This window comes from Magallana gigas, chromosome 1 (genome assembly GCF_963853765.1).
Source record: "Magallana gigas chromosome 1, xbMagGiga1.1, whole genome shotgun sequence".
NCBI classification, from domain to species: domain Eukaryota; kingdom Metazoa; phylum Mollusca; class Bivalvia; order Ostreida; family Ostreidae; genus Magallana; species Magallana gigas.
The window spans coordinates 20,311,400-20,327,946 of NC_088853.1; positions in this window are offsets into that span (position 1 = coordinate 20,311,400).

Here is a 16,547-nt window from a genome sequence, read left to right on the forward strand (position 1 = left end):
ACTTGTGTGGAAGCATCCTCAGGTAGTGTAGATTCAAAGTTGTGAAAATCATGACCCCCAGGGGTAGGGTGGGGCCACAATGGGGGGTCGAAGTTTTACATAGGAATATATAGAGTAAATCTTTAAAATTCTTCTTCTCAGAAACTAATCAGCCAGGAAAGCTGACACTTATGTGGAAGCATCCTCAGGTAGTGCAGATTCAAAGTTGTGAAAATCATGACCCCCAGGGGTAGGGTGGGGCACAATGGAGGGTCGAAGTTTTACATAGGAATATATAGAGTAAATCTTTAAAATTCTTCTTCTCAGAAACTAATCAGCCAGGAAAGCTGAAACTTGTGTGGAAGCATCCTCAGGCAGTGTAGATTCAAAGTTGTGAAAATTATGAACCCTGGGGGTAGGGTTGGGGCACAATGGGGGGGGGTCGAAGTTTTACATAGGAATATATGGAGTAAATCTTTAAAAATCTTCTTCTCAGAAACTAATCAGCCAGATGATTCTTTATAATTGTTAAGACTTTGGCTCCAGGACAATTCTTCGGCCTCACAAGAAGGTTCAGAGTTTGATGTAGCTTAATATCCCATATATAAACAATTGTAAAGAATCTTTTTGAGGACTGCAATACTCAACATGTGATATGACTATAAAATCATCCTGTTAGAAAAGGGACTAATGATTATAAACATAAGAATATCCAGGGGAGAAAATGGATTTTATTTTTACAGGATCTACATGTATTATTGTACATTGTCCAGATTGTTTGTATTATGACTTCATTAAGCTGATTTTATCATACCCATTGTTCCTCAGGTGAGCGATGTGGCCCATGGGCCTCTTGTTTTGTTTTTGTTTTATTACATTTTGAAGGCATCATGACGCCTTCTGGTCAGCTCGCGATAGTTATCGTTCAGTTTGATCATTAAATGACAAATATTTAAATTCCGGTTTTTTTATTTGATTAATCATACAATTGTCCAAGAATGTCCATCGGACAATCAAAACCATCAATTATAGGTACGTTAAAACTAAGCAAGAGATTAAAACTATTTGTCCTGTATGAACACTGCTAATAATGGTTTTGCTGTTCTTTATCAGAGGAGCTTAAAGATTCTTACATATAGTATGTTTTCGTAAGAATTTGAGTTTTTTTTTTTATTTCTCCGAATTCTTTATACGGCAAGGACATGCTTTTAATTGACTCCAATCTACTCTTGAAATGCGTTTAATTATATTTCTGGATTATTCAATAACTTTTTTAAGAAGTTCAGTAAACAATTAGTTATTGAAAGTGTACTGATTTATCAACTAATAAACATTGTATTGGTGACAACCCATTACAGTGGTGTTTCTTGCTATCATACAACTTGGCATAAGAATAATAATCAAAGTTTAAAATCGCAAGAAAATATAAGATATAACATGTTTTTGAAATTCAGAATTATTAAGTTTATTTAGCATTTTTAAAACGATATGATTAATGCTGGGTTTTTCAACTAATGTTAATTTAAACTATATACATGGGTTTTAGATTGTGTGTTTGAAATATGATTTTTTAATTAAATTACATTATGAATACTAGGTTTTTAAGCGCTCATTTAATAATTAGATTTTTGTTTAATAAATCACTAAAATAAGATTTTCTCTCTTATTAAATTGTCTGTTTATTACCTTTTCCGTTCATTTATATTTTTAAATAAAGTCTTCATAATAAGAAAAAATCAAAAATATTTCAGTATTGGAAGTATACAAGAATTAATAGAAATATCTTCAAATTATAAGATAATGAGAGAAAATGCTGGCTAATTAATATCAATTTAAGTTTAAATATTTCTTTTTATTTAGTAGAATAAACCTAAAGACAGTGTGATATTAAATCATTTAAATATTTACAGGTAACATTATCTAGTTCTATCATTCTTTAAGTTGACAAAACGATAGTGAATTTTGATCCTGACCTGACCTTCATGCGAAAACAAGACGATTAATTTGATTTAACGGATACTATGGTAATTTGTAATATGGTATGTTTGACTGTGTGAGAATTTTATGTATTGTTCAATATAAAAAGTATATATGATAACGGGAAGAACCTTTCTTAAGAAGACCTCCTACTCATTGTTTTGTATCTAATTGAGTATCTCTATTTTAAATAAACCCCACATTCCTTGAAGCGTGCGTTTTCAGCTGGAGAGTGTTATGCCAACCCCATGTTTATCTCCTCTAGCACTTAAACCTCATAAATTTGCTTAAAGGGGCATGGTCACGACTTTGTTCAGAAATTATCTTCCGATTTTAATACTTACAATGTTTCAGAAAGTCATTTTTAATAGGCAACCGCATTTTGAGTGTCATTTGTTGAGTTAAAATCGAGTTACAGAGCTTGAAATTCTTCGGTATGTAAATAAAGCGTTTGTTTACATTTTGAACGTTGAATTACAAATTTCAGTCTTAAATCTTAATCGAATGTGTTAAACGTTAGGAACTGTTTATCTATGCTTAAGATAAATAAAAAGATAGACAAATAAGCTCGAAAAAGATTTTTTACCTGTATATTGACTTATGTTTAAAAAAACAGGGCACAAGCCTTGTTTACATGATAAAGAATTGTGAGCTCTGTATCTTGCTTATATTTCTACGAATTACTCTCAAATTTTATTTGATCATTAGAAATGCATTTCTAAAGCGTTGTAAATAAGAAACACCTTGAAATAGTTTTTCAAGTCAGGAGAAAATTATTTGATTATGATAGAAAGCATGATGGATAAGAATTATATATGTCAAATAGGCGAAAAAAGTGCAATTTTAGATAAAAATGATATTTTCAAAAATTTCATTCAGTAAATATAAACAAAAAACCCAGGTGGATTCGAACTCATGATCTGCAGTTCACAAGCCTGATACTTTAACCACTGAGCTATGACGATATATTCTAAATCGATTGACACAAACAGTTTTACAAAACATTTAAATCGCCATCTTCTGACACCAGGCTGAAGCTAGCAGCCACTAACAGCAGCCACTAAGACCGTAGAAGCTAGCAGCCAATAAGGAAATTCATCAAAGTACTGAGACTACTCGAACACAAATTTATATTTTACTTAATTATCGACATATTTTAATTAATATCAAAATGATTAATGCTCAATAATTTGTACGAGCATTGGCAACTTCCGAAGCAGTAAAGCTCGCCTGGATAAGAGTTATAAATGTGTCTTTGTTGGATAGAAATGAAATACGTCTATACGGGTCATAAGTTATGAAAATAATGTTATCCTAAGTGTAGTCTTATTGATACAAATAGAAAAAAAACTATATGCATCGTATAAAGTGATATGCAAACGTATTATGATATAAAAGACATGAAAAATTAAAGTAAATTAAAAGGCATAAAACGATACAAGTACAATAAATACCCCAAGCCAATCCAGTGAGGCAAGATAATATGTTTACATCGGAGCGTGTTTAAAATTTTATGTTCTGGCCTTTTCACTCCCCCAGGAACAACATCAATCGAAAATTAAAAAGACATCGTATTATTACAAATATGAGACAATAAAACACCCAGCATTGTGATTTTCTTCCCATAAAAAAATTATCACATGTCACAGTCAAAAAAAGAGAAAATCATTGGGAATATTTTGTCTCAGCCATGTTTTGACGTGAACATTCGAAGAATACAACAATGACAATGAAAAGGGTCGGTTTAGCTTACCCGAACTTTGTCATATTTTAGCATTTCACAATGATATAGGGGTCAAAGGCGGGCCATTATCTCTTTTATCTTTGAAGTGTGCATTACAGGGCAGTGTAGGGGACCTATGGAGCTATTATTTCCCGGTCTCAAATTTGGGCTGTAGGTGTACCACCAAGTGGCTCCCAGGGATTCTGGCTCATTTCAGGGGTCTATATCTCACTTGAGATTGAACACAAGAACTTGGAAACACTAGAATTAGGTAGAGGACCTCAAGAGGTATTCATAATAAGCATTAGAGGGTACCTCTGACCCCTACAAGGGTTCATAATACTTCCTTAGTTATCAAATGTTTAGGTTGGTATATGCCAATTGTATATCACTGAAGAAAGCACCGTACTATTCACACCGAATGCACAGGAAATTAATATGTTAAATACAATCGATATGGTTCGTATTTTTTATTGTTATACTTTCATGTTAAATACTGAAATCTGATTGGTTAAGACGCAGTTAATAATATTTACTATTACCCTCAGCGTTAACAACGCACTTGGCAACGGGTAACATTAAAAAATATTACATGCGCGAAAATTATGCGCGTACGGTTCGCTGTAGAATTCACGTTATTCCTATATAAAAGCAGTAAAATTTTCTTAAAAATTTAAAAAAAGACATTCAGTATAACAAAATAAATAGTGCCTGTTTGGGAGGATAACAGTTGAAATTGACACCCCTCGAAAACCATTGTCAACCTCCGCTTCGCGTCGGTTGACAATAGTTTTCTCGGGGTGTCAATTTCAACTGTTACCCTCCCAAACAGGCACTATTTATATACTGGCACATAGTTACCCCTTCCGCCAATTTTATTTAGCTTTCAATATACCTTAAGCTGTTTTTTTTTAAACCGAAGATGAATTTTAAAAAAAAATCTTTTTAGTAACAAATAATTTATTATACTTTGTTTAGCTAGTTAAATAAATGTATGTACAAACTGAAATTGATAGCATGGTTAGCGTACAACAGTTAGTGGGCTCATTCAACATACAGTACAACTCGTTTAGTACGAACATGGATGTAGCAAAATCTCGGATATAGCGAAGTTTTTTGTTTGTTTTTTTTTTTTTTGGGGGGGGGGGGGTCCCCGGTAAAATGCTGAACACACTTTGCAAAATTTTACAGTTTTAACGAATTTGGATATAACGAATTTACGGATATAGCAACTGATTCTGAGTTCTTTAGAGGGGAAAAATGAAAAAAAAAATTAACACTTTTAAAACGAATTTCTTCACATTTAAAAAGTTTACATTACAGTTAACACATAGTTGGAAGAATTCAGTTTTCGCATAAATTCCTCCATTAACAATCCGATTATTTAAGGTATCAAAAAAATGTATTACCATTCTAATCTCAATTAGCAAAAATGTAGTCTTTTGCTGAAAGAAAACATGCATATAGTGAATTCGCTATATTTATTATTACGAATTTGTTATTCGTATATAACGAATTACGGATATAACAAAGTAAATTCAATAGTCCCTAGAACTTTGCTATAACCGAGTTTTTTTTTCAGTGAAAACACCCCATAGAATGATACCGCACCTTCAGTGGTTTCCCTCTAAGGGAATCAGATTAAAATCAGAAGTTGACAGTTTTCTTATATGTGAAATGATCCGGAAACCATATAAATATTTTTTTAACTATTATAAAACTATAGGAACTAATTCTTTTTAACCAAAAACAAGCCCCCCCCCCCCACCAAATAAAAGAAACCAATCAAAAAAACAAAAACAAAACAAACAACAACAACTAAGTGACGTGATTTCACAAAATGTAAATGTAACATTAAATGGATTAGGTTTATCACAGGTGAACCTAACAACGGTAATCATTCCTATAGAATTACGATGGGTTTTTTTCAACATTGAACTCAGCTAAACTATAACTGCAAATTAGTTAAACCTTCGGTCACATTCATTACTTTACCAACATATTGTGCGTCTGTTGTAGTAAGCTAATGAACGTTAAATCTTTTTTTTTTGGAACAATTTCTAACAAAATGTCCATCTCCCCTTTCTAAATATTGCTACGGCGAGGGCATGTAGTTGTGTAAACCCAGTTTCATAATTTTTGGAAATGTTTGCTCATGTTATTTATACATGAACGCAGTATTTTGAAATCATGTCTTCATTATTTTATTACTAGGTTTAATAGATCTTTACAATGAATTTCATGTAATAATAGATGTACAGATAAATTGAACGGTTTTAACAGTTTAACATATTTATATAGTTGTTCTTTTTTACAGATCATGGAGAAGAATCCGATGACAGTATACTAAGGAAAGAATTGGAATAAAAGGAAGGAACATGAAGAAAAAAATGTATGAGAAAGAAAAAAGGAAAGATAGATTCAAGAGACACATTTTAATGCTTACCAAAGTATAAATCGTTGAAGCAAAAATATTATTAATCTATTCAATAGATATTCTCTTAATAGTGTATTTATTGTCTTATACAAAAACATTGGGATTGGGATGGGAACAGTTGCTAAAAGTACAATAATAGTTGCAACGATTTATTGAATTTTATTTGTGTTAATTTTAATTGTTAATTTAATTATATGTTTAATATCTGCAAGATGAAAATGCTATTTTGTAGTCGGTTTAAAATACATTTATTTTTATTATTAAGTTGCAATTATATTGTTGCTTTAGCGCTTCCCTTAAATGCGGCCCTTTTCATGACATACTTATGGAAATTTAGCATACCGTTGATAAAAAAGAAATGGGAATATTGTGAACATTTTTCGTTTTTCAAAGTTAACCGGTCGGTTCGGACTTTCAAGGTGCTATTTCATAAGCTGTTGCTAGACATTATGATGTTAACAAATTACACATAGCTGAAGACGAAATATCAAAGACTTCTTTGACTGTGTGATATTTTTTATTTACTTCAAAGTACATGATTATAAAGATGTTCTTTTTGTTAACTACTTACAATAAAAGCAAATATACTTTGCTTTTAAATCAATTTATGGGATAAAATATTATGTTTACACTTCTCAAAAAGTTATGCATTTTCAGTTACGTTGTCGATGTTGACAACTGCTTACACTTCAAAATAACTTAATAAGTAAGTTTATAGTCTTAATGTTATAGAAATCTTCAGGAAAACACAAAATTATATTATATTTTACAAACTGCAACATATGAACTCACTACTACCATAACGAACTTGCTGCTTATTACTTTAATATATCTAAGAATAGTACTTTTAGATAGTTATGTGGGATTATTCACATAAGAGAGACAGAGAAAATAAGTATACAACTATAACAGAGGGGTTTTTTTTATTTAGTGCATACTGTCTTAACAACTTTATCGAACAATACTTACAATTCATTCTTGTATCTTAAGAAATTGGAACTCGCACATCTATTAAATATCGTAAACACAATTAACTATGAAGATATGCGTACCTTGTTTTCATTTTATTCAAATACACGTAAAATAATGTCATTGTTTTTAGGTTCTTTTTCGTCCAGCACGTAATTGCAATTGTGCACAGACGGTAGGACACAAATAAATAAATAGTTAATATTGTACTGTTTAGCAAACCTTGGTAAAATTCATCATTAAATAAACAAGAGGCCCATGGGGCCACATCGCTCACCTGAGCAACAATGGGCGTTCAAAAGATATTGTGCCATATGGCCCTCGGTAGAATAACAAAAAAATAAATATTGTAAAGTATTCGAATTTTACACCTGTTTTGCATACACGTAATCTTTGACATTGTACCTTCATGAAATACAGTTTTTATACAGAATAAGAAAATCCTACGCAAGATATAGAACTAAATATTTGCTAGGGGTACACTGTTATATAACTTCTAATTCCCTGTATTTTCGTTCTGCCCCCTCCCCAACTTAATAAAGCGATCAAAATATATGAGAGCAAATAGGTACATTTTCTTCCTGAACTACTTACTACTTATTGTATTTTTTTAAATATAATAGTTATTGTACTTTATCAAAAAAATCCTACATGTATATATGTGAAGAGGAAAATTGCACCTCAATGCGCTCAATTTCTCAAATGAAAAATATTCAACAATTTAATTTGTCTTCTCGATTATAATTAAATGACTGTTGTTTACCTCGCGTAAACTCTTGACTTTTATAACTTTACTCACACTTGATTAATGATTACACTGGAATGAAAAATGTTGTCACGTGACATGTTAAAGAGCTATAAAAATCAATGTTACCGTATTGACAGGCACATCACTCTAATTTACTATGGCCCATTCTTTATTTTTTTTTTTTTTATTCAAAAATAACAAATGGCTACCAACCAGGATAATTTTCCCCTGTAATATTTTCTTAGGATAAGCAATAATTCTTTTATCCCCGCAACAGAAATGTGTCAGAACTATGGAAACTGTTTTAACGATGTCGTTTTTATTTACTCGCATTTCACATTAATCATATGGATAAATAGGGGGGGGGGGCCCGAGAAAAGTTATATACAGCATATTATTCTTTAATTTTTTGTGTAGAAGTATTTAACATATACTCTTATTCATCAGATCAACCAAAATTTCAGCGTCAATCGTAGAATTATAAGCAAGATGAGCTCCAAATTTTGCTAGGTTTCAGTCATATTTTGTTCACATGAGTTTATTACATTCAGCTTAAGATTTTTAACTTGGTATTTCCTATTCGGCATTTAAAATGGAAAAAAATGATAGGCCTCAGATCTTTGTACAAACATAGAATTGTGAGCAAATCTCTGTATCTTGCTTATAATTCGAAGCTTAACACTCAAATATGGTAAGTAAATAGAAATTGTAAACAATTTAACACAAGAAACATGCACTATAACAAATAAAGAACACAATTTATTTTTCAAAATCAATCATATACATGTATATACCTACCTACATATTTCCGTCAGCGATATTAAACTCTATTTAAACTGAATAAACTCGAGAAAATGCCGAGCATCTCAACAAAACATATTGCATTATTCTACCATTATGCAAAAGATGATACCGAATTACCGATAGCCTGATTGAATTGCATTTTAGTTCTTTCTTAATACGTCAGATGTTGCTTAATTTTCGCAGGTAAACAGTAAACTGTTTGATTTACCGAAGTCTCTGTTTGATTTAATACGTAAAAATCAGGAAATACAAGCGACAGTTCCCAGGTTAACGCAAAGCATAAATGAAAACGAAACGAAAATCACAACAAGCTAACATCACCGCCATATGTGAAAACTTTCAATGCATTGAAATATTTAGCCTCAATTTACTTCACAAAATCGGCACCAATGTATTTTGCATGTTTCAAAGATTCCCTTCGTACACGAACTGTTGCACAACAAACAAATTCAACATTGTCAGATCGACCCGTTCATCATATAGTGTCATGGCTGCTTTAAACAAAGAACCTCGTTTTAGAATTATGGAATACGAGTCTTTGTAAAATGCGTAAGCGAACCCGGGCCGGGGCAAAATAAAAGCCGGGGCAAAATAAAAGCCGGGGCAGATCGGCAATTGTCAATTCCAATTACGCATTATTTTGCAGCAATATTAAAGCGAATACAAATATACTGGTCAGTAAATATCTTGAAATTTTTATGAGATTGGCAGATTAATAACTGTCAATCTTTTGTTTTGCTCTGGCCCGTTCATGCCTACCCATTTTACCAAGACTCATGGATGCTATAAATTGCTTGAAACACGCCTTTTCTTTCTTATTATTTTCGTAATAACTCAGATTTGAAACAGAATTAGCCCATAATTTTTTCAATTTATATTTTCCTTCCCATAAGAATTATTCATGCTAAATCACGTTGAATTTGCCTCAATAGTTCTTAAGAAGAAGATTTTTTAAAATGCACCCCACCTTTTTTTTTTTTTTTTTACAGTTTTGAGGTTTTCTCCGCTTTCAATGAAAATGTTTCTTTCATTTCTGCAATCTTTCCATGAGAATGCTTTGAGCCAAATTTGGTTGAATTTGGTTAAGTGGTTTTAAAGAAGAGGTTCAAAATTTGAAAAGTTTACAGACAGACAGACAGACGGGCAGACAGACGGACAGACAGACGGACGGACAGACGGATGACGGACAAAATGTGATCAGAATAGCTCACTTGAGCTTTCAGCTCAGGTGAGCTAAAAATCGGCCAAAGTGTGCTCATTGGGCATTGACTGATTTGTCCATTTACGAAACGTACTGATCGACAACTACGATATTTCATGAATTCTGCATCAATAATCGATTTAGAGAATAACGACAAAATATTTGTTTGTTTAAACGAGTTGCGTCTTCGATGTTTAAAAAAGTGCACAACACATTATATGTAATTTTTTACAGTACCTGCTTCCTTTATTCAGCATAAGAAAAGCACTTTCCGTTATTGAATACATCCAGCTGGATAGATGCCAATACTTTTTTTTTTACTTTTTGATGAAATAACGTGTTGTTTTGAATGTGATAGTTTTTTTTACTTCTCAGATATGTGAAATCATAAAATCAAAACTGACCACATCAAAAATAATTTACAGATTGTTGACAGACAGACAGACAGACAAATTACCCATGCTGGGGTTTTTGGTCATTTGAATGACTGTGTTAAAAGCTTTATAATGTAAATAGCATGAGATGAATAAAACGTCTTTAATCGTGTGATTTTATATTTGCTTTATCAAACGTGTTGAAATGTCTTTGTTCGCTCGGCAGGCCTTGCGAATATATACCTTATCTCAACTCGTTGAACAATAATGAAATCACGCAGTATTTACATCCTCAATGTATGGACTACTACTGTTTTACATGTTGCATGTTTGCATAACCTGTGTTTCCTTGTTAGCTAAAAGACTATCGGATAGATAATTTAGTTTCTACCTTGCGTTTGACAGTTTTTAAATCTAATACGTTTAAATCTTTTAGATACAGACTTATAAACTAGTTGGCTACTACATGGTTAATTCCATTTCATAATTTTAATTTTGCAATGTAGAATAAACACAACAATAGTATCATGATTTTTAACCTCCATAAATGAGGCATAGAGAACGAGCTATACATTACCAATGTCGTAAACTTTCTATTGACATTGGACATGAAATATCTAGAATGGGTCTTGATAACTAAAACTACACACAACGTTTGCCGGCAGCAATTCGTGTTTTTTTTAATTTTCATTTTTGAAGCATACATGTATACCTATTAGATTAAAGGGACATGATCACGATTTTGGTTAAATCCTATTTTTCATTTTTTATTATTTAAAATGCTTTTTAAATGCATTCTAATGGTCAATCAAAATTTGAGTTTAAGTCGTAGTGTTATAAGCATGATGCAGAGTTCAAAAATCTTTTTCTTGTAAACTAGGCTCGTGCCCTGTTTTTGTCTAAATTGGTTCAATAAATCGATAAAACTTTTTTCAAGCTTATCACTCTCTCTCTCTTGATTCGTTTTAAGCATAAATACATGTATTAAAACTTGCTAACGTTTTCTCTTATGAAACACTGTTTGCACAATCCGTTGTTATTACTGCATAACACCAGCCTGATGTCAAAGTAGTGCATGAACAATCTGGCTTGCTACTTTTTCTATGTACTCAAACTAACCACCTTACGCTTAAACACAACTAATATCATAACGAAATATCATTCTGAAATAAATTTTCAGTCAAGCTATCAAGTTACGTTTAACGTTAATAATACATGTAGTATGTTTATAGGAAGGTGATTATTTTGTGCGTTGAAAATTCTGCTCAAAAAGATAACCAGAATACGTCTCACAGAGAAACTCAGCAGGCCCTTCTTCAAACCTGTCACACTATACTTTGCTGATCTAAGTTCTACCTCTCTTCTTCTTTGAAAGTATGATATTAAATGTTTATAATATCACTTAAAAGTTATGACATTACCTATTTTAAAAATAAAAAAAAATAGCTGTTGATAAATAGAAAGCTATTTCTGAATATATTTTTATTTCACTTTTTATAAACAATCATTTCAGCAGAAACATTGAAAAAATCAATTTACTTTGTACCCAATGTATGTCCAGCTTTCTCTGTCGGAAATATTTTTGATGCTTTATTATTCGAAAGGTAATGTGTTATTATCACGTTCCGCTACAATAAGCTAGTCCATTCATTAGAAATGTTTTCCAATGCGGCTTATGTCTGAAGTCATTCAGTGCACTTAAATATTGCCCTTTAAATCTTTACAGTCACATATTATCGCTTCAATCGATCGTTGAAATAATTGAGTATGTAAATGTGAACTTTAAACCTGCATGCTTTTTCAAGATGGTTTGATATTGGCGGTTGTAAAGCATTTAAGTGCTTTTTCTTGTTTTAAAAAAAATAAAGATAAGATATTGCTACGTCAGATTGGACGCTTAATCCTATTGATGTATTTAAAGCATTTCATTCAAATTCATTTGCATTATTTCAGATTTGGTTTTTCTTTCCCCACAAACAATGATCCTTCTTCTTTATATATTTTTTTTAGTTCCTTAACAAAACTTTTTATCAAAATATCGTTCCCCACATACATATGGCAACGTTAATGGATGAAAACTGTTTAAGGCCTGATAAACTCAAAAGATAATCACAATTGAAATGTGTCTATTCTTGTTTCTTTTTAGGTTAACAAAGCATGTAAAAAAAAGTATGCCAAATCTATGGTTTCTGTTTTCGAATTAGAGTCGAAAGCAAAATATAGATGCATGTAGCTGTAGCGTCAACAGCATATTATGAAACATGTTATAGAATGTTTATCTATTTAAGTTTCATCTATGATATAAATTAAATCATGTTCTCCTCCTTTTAACAAACAATGCATGCATTATTTCTGAAAGCTTTGCAGGCATTTCACTCAAAATATAGTTCTGTTAAAAAATAAATGTATACCTGATATAGGAAAATTATAATTCATCTAGGTTGTTAATATGAAAGCATCGCCCATAAGGTGTCATAAAAAAGCAGATGTATTGAATGGAACAGAGGCTAAATGTACTGAATATGATGTTAACAAAGCAGCCGAAAACCAGCATTTTTTTTATTACATGTACAACATGCAATTTCGATATATATTTTTTTGATACAGAAAATTGAACATTAATGAAACTTCAATTTCAACATGACAGATCAACTCGAAAAATACATAGAATATAAAAGACAAAATTTGTAAAAATGCAGTATCTAAAATTGTGATAATCGTTTGGTTTTATTTTGCTTTCGTCTCTAGAATTATGTTGCAATTAATTAAGATTAATGAAAAGATTTCATCGACATTCTTATATGATGTTCCTTTATAAGGCAACAAACGACATGAAAAAATATTAGCGAGTGTCAAAAAAGACTGAGTTTGAATTGGATTATTCTGCAGATTTTCTGTTTGTACTTTCTCACATAGAATTTTAAAAGTAAGGCTGAACATGTAAAGATCATTTACAAATGATCCAAATAAAGAGGGATATTGATTTTAAAAATCGATGTAAAAATTCAATACAACAGCGTTTGCGTTTGGAAATTTAAACGTGATACTCGTTATTAGGACACCGCATACTTCCTGTTCCAATTAGTCAACGAAAACTGATTTAGACGTTTTGAAACAAGGAAAAGAGAGAAAAGAAGTAATTCATATTTTTGATTTTTAAAATTACTCTATATAGACAATGTTATAATTTTCAGGCTGTATTTTGTTTTTACCTTTCATTTATTGTGATTTTTGAAAATATGTAAATGAAAATATACCGTTATATACACAATGTATTGCTATTCTTTGGTTAAACGTAATATGTTGGGTGAATTGTTTGATTCTTGTTTATCTCATACATGATATTACAAATTTTTGGTCTTATTTTTTAATTCCACACAACGCAAACAAAGTGCGCACGAGTTAGCAAAATGCAGATAGTTGTTTTCCCAACAGAAACAGTTGTTGAATACTGATAAGAAAAAAAACATGTTTTAATTTTGAAGTTGAAAAAAGTTACTCCATCTTGTTCTTTGCGTATCGCTAATAATAGTATGAAACATAACTTACGCGTACATTTTTAGCAGCTGTTACGGTGGCGTTTCAAATATTTGCAAAAAACACACATGAACAAGCGATGTTTATATAATCTATGATGAGAATAAAGCAAAATAATATAAACAATATAAACAAAAAATAAAAACAAAATAAAATTTAATTTGAGCGAAATAAAACGAACAATGCATTGAATGCACGGTTGTTCATCCATGGAGATATACCACTCAATAAAATCATTTACTGAGACCCTAACCCTTCAAGGAATGATAATTTGTGTTGACAAACAATAGATAATCGCGTTTATGCATGGTAATTACTTAATTCTACAGTACATACAAAGTTTAGACGTCGATCATATTCTTAAATTGGCTACATTGTCTTTGAAATGCTCAAGGTATAGTTAGATTTCATTTAAACATACAGATGAAATAGATAAACTTTATAGATATTATTATGCTTACCTTTCCAATAGTTACAAAATCAAAATAAATCTATTTTTTCTCTCGACCTAATTCTTTCTATGGTGTAGTACAATACATCTACTGAAACCTAATTTATTTTTTTTCGTCATTTCAGTTTCATTTCTTTGGATAGGTGGCAAAGCACTTGTATGATACAGGGTATGTGTTCAAACGTGTGATATATTTCAGTGACTCAACACGATATATTCATGTGAAACTGATGTAAAAACTGTAAATTTCAACATTTTGGATATTTATTATATTTATAATAGAAAGAAACTGTCTCAATAAATATAAATATCATTCATGTTTTCTCATGCTGCACAATCTCACCGCAGCTCCGTTTTCGCTGTCTGATAAATTAACTCAGCACTTGTGTATGATGAAATATGTCATTTATTAAAAATGACGAAAGTAAAGACAAATATAAACAACATAGCAGGGGATCAGACCCAAAACTGTTCACACAAAATGTTAGATAACTTATCAATATGCTGATCCCCTTAAAATACAGAAAAAACAATATTTTGTTCAAAATTATATACAATATATACAAAACCAGCAAAAAGATGGCACCTCAAAAATAAAATATGCCATATGCAAAATAACAATATTTTGTACATGTATGCAACTTTCGAATATTGGAGTGGTGAAAGGGGGATAGTGGTGGGTGTATCAAAACATTACTCGTGCTAACACCTTCATACATGATGACAGAATGACCCTACTCTCACTGGTCAGATACTGACCGCATCAAACCACGTGACCGTATCGCTTAATTTGATTGGCTCTTAAATTAAAATTGGGGAAAATTACACCAAAGAATTTTTAGCAATTACATAATAGGTCACTGAGAGGTTTTTAGACTAGGAATTTGGGCTAAAAATAGACATGGACAGTGACCACTGCAGGGAAATTACATAATATGGCCAACGACCTCTACAAGGCCTGGGAAAAAAATGCAACTTATCTAATCAAACATAAACATGAAAAATACAATAAATCAGCAAATAAAATTATAGTATTCAACACATAAATACAATTATTAACATAATTGTTGTTTTATGTTTTCTCATGCTGCACAACCTCACCGCAGCTCCGTTTTTGCTGTCTGATAAATGAACTCAACACTTATGCATGATGAAATATGTCATTTATTAAAAATTACGAAAGTAATGAAAAATATAAACAACATAGTAGGGGATCAGACCCAAAAGTGTTCACACAAAATGTTTAATAACTTATCAATATGCTGATCCCCTTAAAATACAGAAAAACAATATTTTGTTCAAAATTATATACAATATATACAAAACCAGCAAAAAGATGGCACCTCAAAAATAAAATATGCCAACAAATGTGAATTGCATAATGACAATTGGCAATTCCATTGTGCCATCAAAGGTGAGTTGTGCACTTGTTGATGCTGATGTGAACACATACACAAATCACAGTTTATAGTCAAATGTACCACCAGTTAAACACTGACTTGGCATACTGTTACCAGCAGTAAAAAATAATGACGTAGACCTATGTGTTTCCCCTATGTGCTATTTTAGAACATGTAATTGTTAGTGCAAAAGTAAGGGTATCGTGAGTGACAAACGTATTTTATTTATTATACATGTATGTATTTCAAGTTAACAACTGGTTAACCATATTAAAAATAAAGTCGGATATCTAATTAGGCAAACAATAACGGCAACCTGATTTCCGGCGGACATGCGCAATGAGGGCGGTAGCACTCTTCCTTCATCAATATTCATGAAAAGGTAATACTTTCTTGGCAGGAAAATTAACAATTAAAAATCTATATCTTTGTCACGAGATGGAGTTCACCATTGTAAATGACAGAATAAAGGTAACTTTAAGTTTATAAGTATACAAACACATGCGTTTTCACTGTCATTCAAAATCGACGCCAATTATAGCGTGTATGGCTTTAAATGAAATTTATGATCATTGATTTTTTTGTTAGAGATAAACGTATCAGTTGTGAATTGGTTTGTGTATGACCTGACCAGACAACCAATATTAAAACGAAAGTAGATTTAATAGGCAAAGTTTGGATCTGCTCGTTAAGAAGGTAATTGTATATTTTGATGTTATAATATATATCTTGTCAGCCAGATGATAATATTGTAAGAGGATATTGTGTTATTACTACACCGGTTTTTTTTTATTATTTTGTAAAACCATGATCAGGTATTAGCATTGTAAAGAAAAAGTTTACCTGTTATTTATCGATGTATGGAGTAGTTTGCTTGACCATTGTTTAGAGATTGCTCTTTTTTAACACAATATACATGTATTATAGGTCATATTGCAAGATTACAG